Source organism: Phocoena sinus, chromosome 4, assembly GCF_008692025.1.
Source record: "Phocoena sinus isolate mPhoSin1 chromosome 4, mPhoSin1.pri, whole genome shotgun sequence".
NCBI classification, from domain to species: Eukaryota; Metazoa; Chordata; class Mammalia; order Artiodactyla; family Phocoenidae; genus Phocoena; species Phocoena sinus.
The window spans coordinates 44,996,714-45,009,838 of record NC_045766.1 but is presented as its reverse complement, the minus strand read 5'-3'; positions in this window follow the sequence as shown (position 1 = coordinate 45,009,838).

The window sequence follows — 13,125 nt, the reverse complement described above, 5'->3', positions numbered from 1 at the left end:
TACTGCCAGAATAAATATCAATACACAAACCTAAGCATAGCACACCTCTACCCTAAGTCACTTGATGAATGGTTTTCAGTGGTATGGTGCAAGAGGTATATCAGAATAAACTTGGGATATTTTTCCAAATGCTTCTGCCTCCTTACCCCACCCCTTTATTCTTATATTTTAACCCAATCTCACACTGATAATCTGCTTGATGATGGCTGTTTAATGGTTCTCTGATTTTTAGATGAAGTTCAACTTTCACAGAGTCATAATAGAGCCTCTATGATCTGATTTTTGTCTCTAGCTTGATTTTCTACTCCTCCACGTCTGATATTTCACTATTTCTGGTACTTATTACAGTTATGTCATTATATTTAAACTTGGCATTACCACTCATAAAGTTTACTTTCTAGAATTTCTTGGGTCTCTTCTTGTCTTTTCAGAGTACTTCTCATTTTGGGTGGTTACTTCATATACTAACTTCTCTAGGTTGATATTCATGATCTCTTCTTCCATTTGTTCTCCATAGAGCAAATTAGGTCCCTCTTGTCTATAGTTTTCATTTTGGACTGTGTTTGTCTTGGGTCTTAGAAGTTTGATTGGCATTTCTATTTATTTCAGTCTCTGTGGTGGTCAAACTCTAAGGTGGCCTTCAATGATCCCCAGTGCCTGGTGTCCATGACTTTATGTAGTCCTCTCCCTTGGATGTGGGCAGAGATGTGAATTTCTTCTAATGAATAGAATATGGCAAAGGTGTTGGGGTGTCACTCTCATTATGTTACGTTATTTAAGATCCTACCTTGTTATAGCAAGCTTGCCCTAGTGATTTTCCTTGCTGACTTAATGAAGTAAGTGGCCATGTTGAGAATGCATCACATGGCAAGAAACTGTGGGAGCCCTCTAGGAACTGCAGATAACCTCTAGAAGCTGAGGGTGGCCTCTAGATACTGAGAGCAGACTCCAGCAGGAAAAATGCATTAATAAGTCAGAGCCCTCAGTCCTATAACCTGAAGGAAATAAATCTTCTCAACACTTGACTGATTTTGAAAGCACTCTAGTTAAACATAAGATAAAAACACAAACTGGCTGACACCCTGCTATCCACCTTTTGAGACCCTGAGAAGGGGATTCTTCTAAACCATGTCCAGGTCCTGAACCAGACACTGAACCACAGAAGCTGTGAGATAGTAAATGTGTGATTTTAAATCAAGCTGCTAATGTTTGGCAATTTGTTATGCAGCTATAGGAAACTAATGTGTCTCCAATTCTAAATATTGACATCCTCAAGAGTGGATTTTTCTTAACCATTGTTGTGTATCCACTGTCTGCAGTAGAGTCTAATAAACAGTAAATGCTGTGTGAAGGATTTTTGAAAGGATATGAGTTATACAGAAGACATAGACACTAGCATCCTTTCTTCTGTTTTCTGTTTAAAACCAGTTCATCCACCCAGAACTTCCTGTCTTTTAAATGCAGAGCCCTGAACCTCAACAGCTCAATGCTGACTTTCATATGCTTGTTTTTATCTTTCTGACCTTGATTCTTGATTCGAATCTATACCTTAATGTTTCCTTCAGTGCAATACACTCAGACTTTTGTCTTAATTTCTTGAGATTTTGAGTTCCAGGATAATGTCATAACACCTTGATTTTAGATATTTACATCGTGTCACTAAAGAAACCTCCTGATTCCAAACCCCTTTCTTTCAGAGCCATTCTGCTTGCCAGATGGGATACAAAGGGAATTCAGATAGCTGTTTCTTGATAATCCATGGTTCTAAATTTTATCATTTTTCTCTGAGAGTCAGCTGTTCTTCAGTCCATCTCCATTGAAAAGAATTTGTTATGGGCAAAAGAGCACCATGAACAGATGCTTATATTTATACTAAAAAGAATAGATGTGAATATAAAGTAGTTGGTGCTGTGTTTCTAGTCACCACTGACCTAAGTGCCTCTTTTCCTACTAGATGCAATCAGAAAGGTGTGGAAAAAAACCATACTATTATTTTTTTTCTATAATCACAGTGATATAAGAACACAAAAGTCTATTGTTTTTAAGGGACTCTAAGCTGGTGGGTTTCTTCAAATCTCACCAATTTAATGATAGACCCCTCCCCTATCCATTACTCATGCATCCCCCAACAACTATATTGATTAGGATTTCTAGTTGTTTAACACTGAAGGATACACAGCAGAAAAAAAGGCTTGATGGAGACCTGAATATACTGATTTTAAAACAGACCCCTTCTCAAGTCAGAAAAGAGAAAACCCACAATCTTAGCTAGCTACCTGAACCTTCTTCCTGATGACAAACATAGAATACATATACTACCATATTAGTTGGTAATATCTACATTTTGGCTTGAAATATCCCATCTATAGAAAGCTCTGACCTAACTCTTTAAAAATCCCACACCCTGTTCTTCCACTCCAAGTAGTGCTAATAGCATAGCCCTCAGGCCTCATCAGTTTTAGTTTTGTTGCTCCGCTCTTGATCCTAAACAGGGAACAGTTTGACATAACAAGAACTTGGCCTTTTCCTAGGATTCATAGAATAATATTAGTCTTTTTTCTATCTACTTTTATATTCGTAGGAACTAAATTTTCCAGAGAAGGATGACCTTATTTTTCCCCCAACTATGGCTGTGGCATTGCTTTTCAAATTCTGATCATTCCTGCCCCAATCCTGCCCTGTCCTGGACATGCATTCTTTCAACCTTACAGTGAAAGTTACCTTGTTTCAAGCTAATTTTGCAAAAGAAACTTTGTGTATTCACTTACAAAATGGTATCCTGGTATAAATTATCACACTTGGATCATAAAAGCTGAGATCATTGCTGTCTTCAAGTTTCGGAGGGATTTACCCACAAAATTTTATGCTAGCACCATGAAGATGTCATTCTCTTTGTCTTGCCTAGATTCCCCATCTATTTTCTCTGCAAGAACGCCAAGACAGTTTTTGAAAATACTGTTCAGAGTCTTATATATATGTATTTTTTACATTCCCGTTGTTCATTACCTGCAGATTAATAGAATTTCCGTAGGATTTTGTTAGCACACATGCTCTACAGAGTCAAGAAAGAACATAATAAATCCACTTAACTTACCAAATCAGAATTATATATACCAATTGACCATAGTCTTCTGGCAAATACATTCTACTCCACTCAGTTTATGCCTTCTCTGCTTCCTCCTTTCAATAGCAAACAAAACCACCAAAATAATAAACATAACATCTGTTCAGTGTATAGTGATTCTTTATGACAAAAGAGCAGGATACAGAATGTCTTACATATTCCAAGTCATAAATTATTTTTCTTTAGCTTGTCGTATTTTGTTTTCTCAAATGTTGCTTATTAAACACCTAGCATCGTAGCATATGTCCATGTATTCAGATTCATAAACTATTCGTAATAAACTAAAAGAATCCATGTGATATTGACCAAGAAGACCTTAACATCCTCCTCAGCTTGACTAAACTTTAGACCAATTACTTCCTGACTCTAGATCTCTGGCCACTGTTTTCTTACAGTTTTACTGTAGAAGACGTGTAACTGCAAATTCTTTTTCAGCTCCTTTGAAATGGAGATAAATCCCCCAGTTTATTGTCAGTTTTATAACCCAGGAATGTCTTTCTCAAGGACCTGGGAGCTATTCCACTGAAATTTAACCATCAAGAAAGATAAGATTCCTCTCTCACAGTCTCTGTGTAAGGGCAGGAGTCTAACTTCAGTAAGTGCCAATTAGCAAAAACATATGGCCTAATCACACTGACCAACCTTCTTCCTAGTGTTCTTCATTACTTTTCTTTTTCACTAGCTAACCCAGGGTTTAAAAACTATACTGTCTTTCGTTCAATGGAGTTGAGTTCATTCTCTCTTCCCTATTACAGCAGTCTCACTCCTTACTGCAATAGTCTTGAATAAAATCTTCCTTCTTTATTTAACTATCCAGTGCAAGTTTTCTTTGACAGTATCCATAAGTCCTTATAAATTTAATAACATGAAATAAGTTTTCCATTGTGTGATGAGAAACAGTAATAAATCTAGACTGTGTCTATGGAATAACTATCAGCAATTTTATTCAGCGACTGATCTTATATACAGTACTTAATCTGCAATATTTTGTACAATTTCCATATTTAATTATTATTAGATTTAATTATATTTTGATTCCAAATTCTGCATTTATGAGAGCTGATAACATTATAACCTAAGTAAAAGCACTACAGAGTCCTTACTGAAGCTAATTCCAGATGGGCCATGGAACATGGTTAAAATGCAATCATGTTAATGAAAACAAAAAGCTTTACCTAGTCAGCTTTCAGAATATACAGCACAAGCAAAACATAGTTTGTCTAGTTTTTTTGTTTTGGATAATAGCCAAATTATAATTTGGATACTAGTAAGTTTAGTTGTTAGCCAAAGAAACCTAATTTACTTTTAGAAATAGAATTTTCTTCATATTGATGTTATGAGAAAGAAAAATTAATAGATTTATATCCTCTCTTTAAAAAAGAAAAGGCTAGGGCTTCCCTGGTGGAGCAGTGGTTGAGAGTCTGCCTGCCGATGCAGGGGACACGGGTTTGTGCCCCGGTCCGGGAAGATCCCACATGCCGCGGAGCGGCTAGGCCTGTGAGCCATGGCTGCTGAGCCTGCGCATCCAGAGCCTGTGCTCTGCAATGGGAGAGGCCACAACAGTGAGAGGCCCGCGTACCGCAAAAAAAAAAAAAAAAAAAAGGCTAGTCTAGGCTATAGGTAAACCAACTTTTACTATACCTACACCTAGGTGATTGACAAAATATGCCTCTTTTGTTTATATGGGAATGTTTGGTATCTAAAATCATTACTTAAATACTCAAAAATAATTTTATTATGCTTTTTAGAAAATACTAAAGGAAAATACTAAAATTTTAAATTATGCTATATTTAAACTGCTCTAAAATATTTTGAGTGTGGCTCTCTATATAATAGGAATAGCCTTTTCATTTTCTACATATATCGAATGTGCCAAAGAGTAACTTACTGAATGTCTTCAGACATAACTAGAGAACATAAAGCCTTATCTTACAAGTATTATCTAAACATTCCTCACTGGATAAAGGGAGATAGGCTAAGAAGTTATAACCTTCCAACCATCAAGATTTAAAGAGCTACCGTTTATCTCATATATGACTGGCACTGAATATTGATCTATGCATTAGAAAGACTTAACCACGTTTCTCAGTGATATGTGTAATAGGTGTTGATGGTACTTAGTAGAACAGCTTTTTGACAAGAAAATTACACATGTCCAATATAATCATTCAGATTCTGACAGTTCAAACGCTTACCCTAACAGAGATGACTTTGCTCTTGCTAGTAACTGAAACTGACATACGGGTTGCTGAAGGAAATAAAATATGCGGCATTCCAATTTCAATGTTAAAAACAGTCTTCTCATTTTGCTTAAGAATTCTGAGATCCATATGGTGATTAAAAACCTAGAAAATTTGAAAACATTATGTTTTGTTTCAGCCTACACATTTTAAATATTCACTGAGTAGTCAAAAGGATTTATAGTAATACAGGAATGTCTGTGTAATATATTATGATAAGATTCTTGAATGAATTTGGAAAAATGCAAATGAATAAAAGGTTTGAAATCATTCAAAATCTGGCCACATATTTAGAGGTTGAAGTTCAAATATCTCTCCAGATACAGAGAGCTTTTGAGAGTTAGATGAGTATCTTAATTTCTTAAAATAATATGTGATTGTAAATAAAGGACAATTATATGGATATTAGAAGATGACAATTATTATTGGAGATTAAATTTTCAGAGAGAATCCCTATAATTATTGAAGACTTAACTTTTAGAATAGTTAATGAGTGTACTGAAGGAGAAAGTTAGTTTAATGGAAGAAACGTATTTTCAGTACAGGCATACCTCCTTTAATTGCACTTTGCTTTATTGTGCTTCACAGATAGTGCAGTTTTTAACAAATTGAAGTTCTGTGGCAACCATGCATCAAGCAAGTCTATAGATGCCATTTTTCCAACAGCATTTGCTCACCCTGTGTTTCTGTGTCACATTTTTTTTTTTTATAAATTTATTTATTTATGGCTGCGTTGGGTCCTCATTGCTGCACGCGGGCTTTCTCTAGTTGCGGCGAGTGGGATTTACTCTTCATTGCAGTGTGCGGACTTCTCATTGTGGTGGCTTCTCTTGTTGTGGAGCATGGGCTCTGGGCGCGCAAGCTTCAGTAGTTGTGGCGCATGGGCCTAGCCGCTCAGCGGCATGTGGGATCTTCCCAGACCAGGGCTTGAACCCGTGTCCCCTGCATTGGCAGGTGGATTCCTAACCACTGCGCCACCAAGGAAGCTCTCTGTATCACATTTTGATAATTCTCACAATATTTCAAACTTTTTAATTACTATTATATTTGTTATGATGATCTGTGATCATTGATCTTTGATGTTACTACTGAGACTTGGTGAAGGCTCAGGTGGCTAGCAGGTTTTTAGTAATAACGTATTTTTTAATTAAGATCTGTAATTTTTTATAAAACATTCCATGCAACAAGAACAGAATATATAGTCTTCTCAGTTGCACATGTAACATTATCCATTATAGACCATATTATGGGCCATAGAGCAAAACAATTAAAAAAATAGACATCATGCAAAGTGTGTTCTCAGACCATAAAAGAAACTAGAAGTCAATAACAAAATTATATCTGGAAAATTTGGCAGTTATGAATAAAGCTGCTATAAATATCCTTGTGCAAGTTTTTGTGTGTACACAAATTTCAGATTTCTTGGGGCAGATACCAAGGATCACAATTGCTGGATTATATGGTAAAATTGTGTTTAGTTTTGTAAGAAACTGCCAAACTGTCTTTTGAAGTGGTTATACTACTTTGCATTCCCACCAGCAATGAATGAAATTTTCTGTGGCCATCCTTGCCAGTGTTTCATGCTGTCAGTGTTCCTGATTTTGGCCCTTCTGATAGGTGTGTAGTGGTATCTAATTATTGCTTTCATTAGTATTTTGCTGATAATACATGATATGGAACATCTTTTCATATGCTTGTTTGCCATCTGCATATGTTCTTTGGTAAGGTGTCTATTAAGGTCTTTGATCCATTTATTAATCAGGCTGTTTGTTTTCTTTTTCTTACTGCTGAGTTTTAAGAGTTCTTTGTATATTTTACCCTGAGAAAACCATAATTCAAAAAGAGTCATGTACCACAATGTTCATTGCAGCTCTGTTTACAATAACCAGGACATGGAAGCAACCTAAGTGTCCATCAACAGATGAATGGATAAAGAAGATGTGGCACATATATACAATGGAATATTACTCAGCCATAAAAAGAAATGAAATTGAGTTATTTGTAGTGATGTGGATGGACCTAGAGTCTGTCATACAGAGCGAAGTAAGTCAGAAAGAGAAAAACAAATACCGTATACTAACACATATATATGGAATCTAACAACAACAAAAAATGGTTCTGAAGAACCTAGGGTCAGGACAGGAATAAAACACAGATGTAGAGAATGGACTTGAGGACTCGGGGAGGGGGAAGGCTAAACTGGGACAAAGTGAGAGAGTGGTATGGACTTAAATATACTATCAAATGTAAAATAGTTCGCTAGTGGGAAGCAGCTGAATAGCACAGGGAGATCAGCTCGGTGGTTTGTGACCACCTAGAGGGGTGGGATAGAGATGCAAGAGGGAGGAGATATGGGGATATAGGTATATGTATAGCTGATTCACTTTGTTATAAAGCAGAAACTAACACACCATTGTAAAGCAATTATACTCCCATAAAGATGTTTAAAAAAAAAAAGAGTCCTTTGTATATTTTAGATAAAAGCCCTTTATCTGAAAGGCTGTGTGGTTTTTTTTTTTCTTCCAAATATTTTCACTCAATCTGTGGTTTGTCTTCTAATTAGCTTGACTTTGTCTTCTGAAGGGCAGATTTTTTTTTTCTAAAGTCTTTATTGAACTTGTTACAACATTGCTTCTGTTCTGTGTTTTGGCTTCTTGGCCACCAGGCATGAGGGATCCCAGCTCCCCAACCAGAGATCGAACCTGCGCCCCCAGTATTGGAAGGCAAAGTCCCAACCACTGGACTGCCAGGGCAGTCCCGTGAAGAGCAGATATTTTTAATTTTAATGAAGTCTTATTATTTCTGATATTTTGTATCAATGACGATCAAACTGGTACATAAAATCCTAGATTTCTCCCAAACTCAGGACAGTTATGATGGGCCATCCCAGCTGAGTGCTTTTCATGAAATTGACTAAGACCTTAGGAGGGCCTACATTACAGCTAAACTTTTCTCTCTGTTCAACTCTACTTACTTGCCCTCCTTTCCAAATGTGTTGATCCATAATATTTTACATGTTAATTTGTCTCAGATTTCACTTTTCCAAGAAAATGGCTTGAAACAGAGATTATCAAAACAGCGGGTCAGCTTTTCAGATTCGTGTCTAATGATTTTAGGATTAACTAGAGGAAGATGGCTGGGTTTCAGCCTTCTCTTTCTAGTCTTGATCCTTAAACCCTACAGTGACTTATCAGCTTCCCAGTACCTTCAAACAAATTTTTAAAATAAATTATTCAGCTCTTCTAAATAACATTAGGAAGAGGGCCAATCAAAATGACCTAATCTTCCATTCCCATAAAACTATTCCTTTATTCAGCAAAGCAATTTAAAATTTAACTCTAGTATTATACATGTTTAGATAACACAGTGTATGTTGGTGCCATTGTCAGTACTTAGATGGATAAAATATAGATCTGATTAATGTCTCATATTCTTATGCATGTCCTCAATAATATTTATACCAAATGTTTTTTCCTTTTATTCTAATATAAATTAATTTTTAATTAAAACTAGTATAATTGTTTGTAAATACAATATTATTTGTTTCTGAAAGAGAACTTTGGAAACCTCTATTTTATATAAGAATTTAGGTCACAATTTTAACATGTATATATATTTTAAAATAAAATAGATACATATATATTTATACATTTATATACAGATATTCTCTCTCTTTCTGCATTTATGATGACCTTTCTTCCCTTTCACATCTTAGATTTTAAAGCATTATCTGTATTACCTTCCTTAGGACCCTACTGTAAGTAAAATAGGAATTGTTTTGTTTATATTGGCTTCTTTGAGTTTTAGTTACCTGTTTTTCTCATATTCATGTCCAGAAAAATTTAGCTTAAAAGTAAAAATTGCATTTGGTTTTATAATTTGGTTTCATTCTTGAATCAATTAGCTGTTCATTTTTGAATTATTACACCATTGTTCTTCGGATCAAATAATTGTCACAAATTCAGTACATTGCCTCCTATAGAATTTTAATTTCTCTTTCTTAAGTTTAAAAAAAATATTGTGTGCATATCTCTGTTTCTTCAGTTTCCTCCAACTGCCCCAACTCCCAGACACAGCCCTTCCATGCACATATAGCAGTACCTAGAATTTAGTTTGAAAAGAAGTAAGTGATTACATATTGTGTCTTTATGAAGTGAATTAAAGGATAATGACTGACTATATGATTGTCAGGGAGCACCATATATTTTAATTAGCACTTTTTACAAAAGGATTATAAATGTTGAAAATGATCAAGAATAATGTACCTACTAGACAACAGTACTTTATTCTTCTAATGTTGATAGCAGTCATAGTGCAACAGAAATTCATTTGACAGATTATGAGCAGAAACATGTCTTTTTACTTAAGTATACAATTGTAAGCATTAACGAGTTTTGAGAACGTTTTCTATGTTTGTATTTCTCCATATCTACATAAAAATTGACATTGCGTGTTGTCATGTATCACCTTGACTTCTTTAAATAGATAAAAATGGAGCTTCTTTCCTAGCCCTCAAACAAGGAGGAATTGTCCCTTACATATTGACTCCCTGTCACATTTCATAGGCCATGACATAAATATCCAGACTCCATAACATTTAATTGGAATAATCAGTCGTATGCTCTCTTTTTGTTGAAATTCCAGTGAATATGTATGTGTACCATTCCCAGAATAAACAACAATAAATTTAATGTTATAACACATATATTTACTTCATATAATTTGGTTTCATAATTTTTTCATGTCAAAACTACTTTTATAAACCTTAAAAAATTTATTGTAGAATTACATAAAAAATACTTACTAGGAGAGAACATGTTAAACCTTTTAAAGTAAATAATTTAATCACACAAAGAAATAATTTCCATGTCACATGGATACAGTACTAATATACTCAAAGTAGATACATTAAATTTTCAAAATTTTAGATTTTAATTCTTTTAACTTCAGGACCTATAATTTATTAAGTGAAGCACAGTGTTTTTGGCTGAAAAACACTCTTCAAATTGATATTTATTTTATATTTCTGTGATGGCTCTTGTATTATAGAAGAAAAACTAAGAAGGCTATTAGGTCACAGAACTGAGTTTACATTGTAGGTATTAATTCTATGACCTTGAGTAATTCTGAGGCTTTTATTCTTCTATAAGGTAAAGATAATAGAATCTGTTGTATTTTTTCTAAAAGATTTTGTGGAGACCAAATGAAATAATTTATAAAAAGTTCTGTAATTATTAGATGCCACTACTACTAAGTAATAAATTTTATCAATAATAAATTTGCATTATCCTTAATGCCTTCTATGTTATAAACTAGCAAAACAAATAGATAATTTAGAGTATATTTAGTGTAAGATCTTATTTTTAACATACTGATTGTATCTTTTCATTCTGTGGTTTGAATTTAGTAAAACTTCATGGTTATTTTTAAAGGAAAATATAAAAGCATTTAATTAAATTCAAAAACATTGACTGAAGGTCCATGAGACACTGTGAGACATATAAAAATATGCAAAACTGAATAACGTGTTACTTCCTTCAAAATTACTGAGTATACTAGGAACGTGATGATGAAGAAGACAGAGATATGTCAGTAAATAATTGCAATAACAAGTTCAAAAGAAAGAATTGCTCAATAATATTATATGAAGCTTACCATAATGCCACTGAGCAAGGAGGCGGTATTTTTTAATATTAAAACTAAAGGAATATTTCCTAGAAGTAATGAAAATTTACTTAGACTGTGAAAATTAAAAAAAAAAAATAGTAGAGAGCATAGAAGAGAAACAAGGGGAAACAGAATAAAGCTTTAGTGAAGGCAGGACATTACAAAAATGCTTATCCAGAGAACAATTCTGGTGTAGTTGGAGAGAGGGTATGATTTGCAGAACTGGAGTAGCTTCAGAGATATGGATTTGTCTGTTTGGTAGATGGCCATGCAGGTGCTATTAAGGATTATGAACATTTTTTTTCTATAAAGAATGGAGAGCTATTGAGAATTTTAAAAAGAAGATATGGATTTTTTGTTTGTATTTGTGGCAAGTAACTTAAACTGGGGTCAGTAAAAATTGGCAAATGGAATATTTGGGTAAATAAAGTCAAGTGAGGAAATTAGTACAGTAAATCAGTTGTGAAATAATGAGATCTGAATTTGGATTTAACAAGAATATATAGTTGACCAATATACATTGTGGAATTAATGTCTGACTGAATTGCATAGGGATGAAAAAGAGGGAGTATTTGAAGGTAGCTTTGAAATTGCATAACAATGAGAAAACTTTAAATGATGTAGGAAGTAGTAAATAAAAGAAGAAACTTGGGGTGAAGAGAGGATGAGGAACGATTAAAAGTATTTACTTATTCATTTTACAAGTATTTGTAGCACTCCTAATATATGCCAGACAGCTTATCAGGCCTTGGGGATAGATGGCAAAGTGTATGGACTGCTGTTAGCTGTGTCTCTATCATCTGCCATGTCCTCATTGCCTGAAATGGGCCAGGAAAAGACTCAATAGCCATATTAACAGAGGACAGGCCCAGCATTAATGACCAATGTTAATTAGTGACCAGAGGCTTCACTTCCTCTTGCTCCATTCCTGTGTTCTCATGTTACATAAGCCTCAGGAAAGAAGCTACACAAATGACTATTTTGAACTCCCTTGTAAAGTTTGCAAGTGGGAACACAGAGCCAGATACAGTCAGTTTTATGGAATAAAAAAAAAAATTAGCCTACATTGTTAAGATATAGCATAGTAATATTTACCTGTTACACATTTTAAGCCTAAGTGACTCTTTAATTTGACATTTTCCACACCTATTTTTCGAATATAGAACTGATCATTTTACATCAGAAAAAATGATTGAAACACATATTTTATGGTATTATTATGAAAGTACAAGTTACATATAAAATATGTAATGACAGTATACATTAAAGATAAGTTTTGAAAATATTTAATTCTTTTTTTCCTCTCAAGTTTAAATTCTAATAAATAAAATATGGTACCAAAGAGAATATATGTATGATAGTGTGTTGTATTAGTTTGCTCAGGCTGCTATAAAAAAATGCCATAGACTGGGTGGCTTAAATGATAGACATTTATGTACTCCCTGTTCTAGAGGCTAGATGTCTAAGATTAAGGTTCTAACTGACTCAGTCTCTGGTAAGAGCTCTCTTCCTGGCTTGCAGGCAGCCATCTTCTCCCTCTGTTCTCACATGGTCTTTCCTGGTAAGAGCACACACACACACACAAACACACACACACACACACACACACAGAGAATGCTCTGATGTCTCTTCTTATAAAGACAATAATCCTGTCAGAGCAGGGCTTCATCCCTATGACTCATTTAACCTTAATTACTTAGAAGCCCTATCTCCAAATACAACCACACACTATGCATTAGGGCTTTAACATGTGAATTTTGAGGGGATACAAACATTCAGTCCATACGTGTGTCTTGAAAGTGAATAATTGATTTGAGTTGAAATTATTTAATCTACAGTGAGAATTATTCATTTTTAATAATTTCACTATAGTGTTCTCCAAAAGGTTTATTTTCTTGAAATTTATTTTTCTTTATAGAGTGTTATATATTGATGGCTGTTATATCCCATTGTTATTCCTGGAGGAATAGTAAATATAAAGTTGTGTTATATTTTCTTCATCATAAGGTTGGAAATAAAGAATGTTTCCTAAATTCAAGTCATAATGATAAGTGATTATACTACACTATAATATCATTGTATGTGCCCATGCAC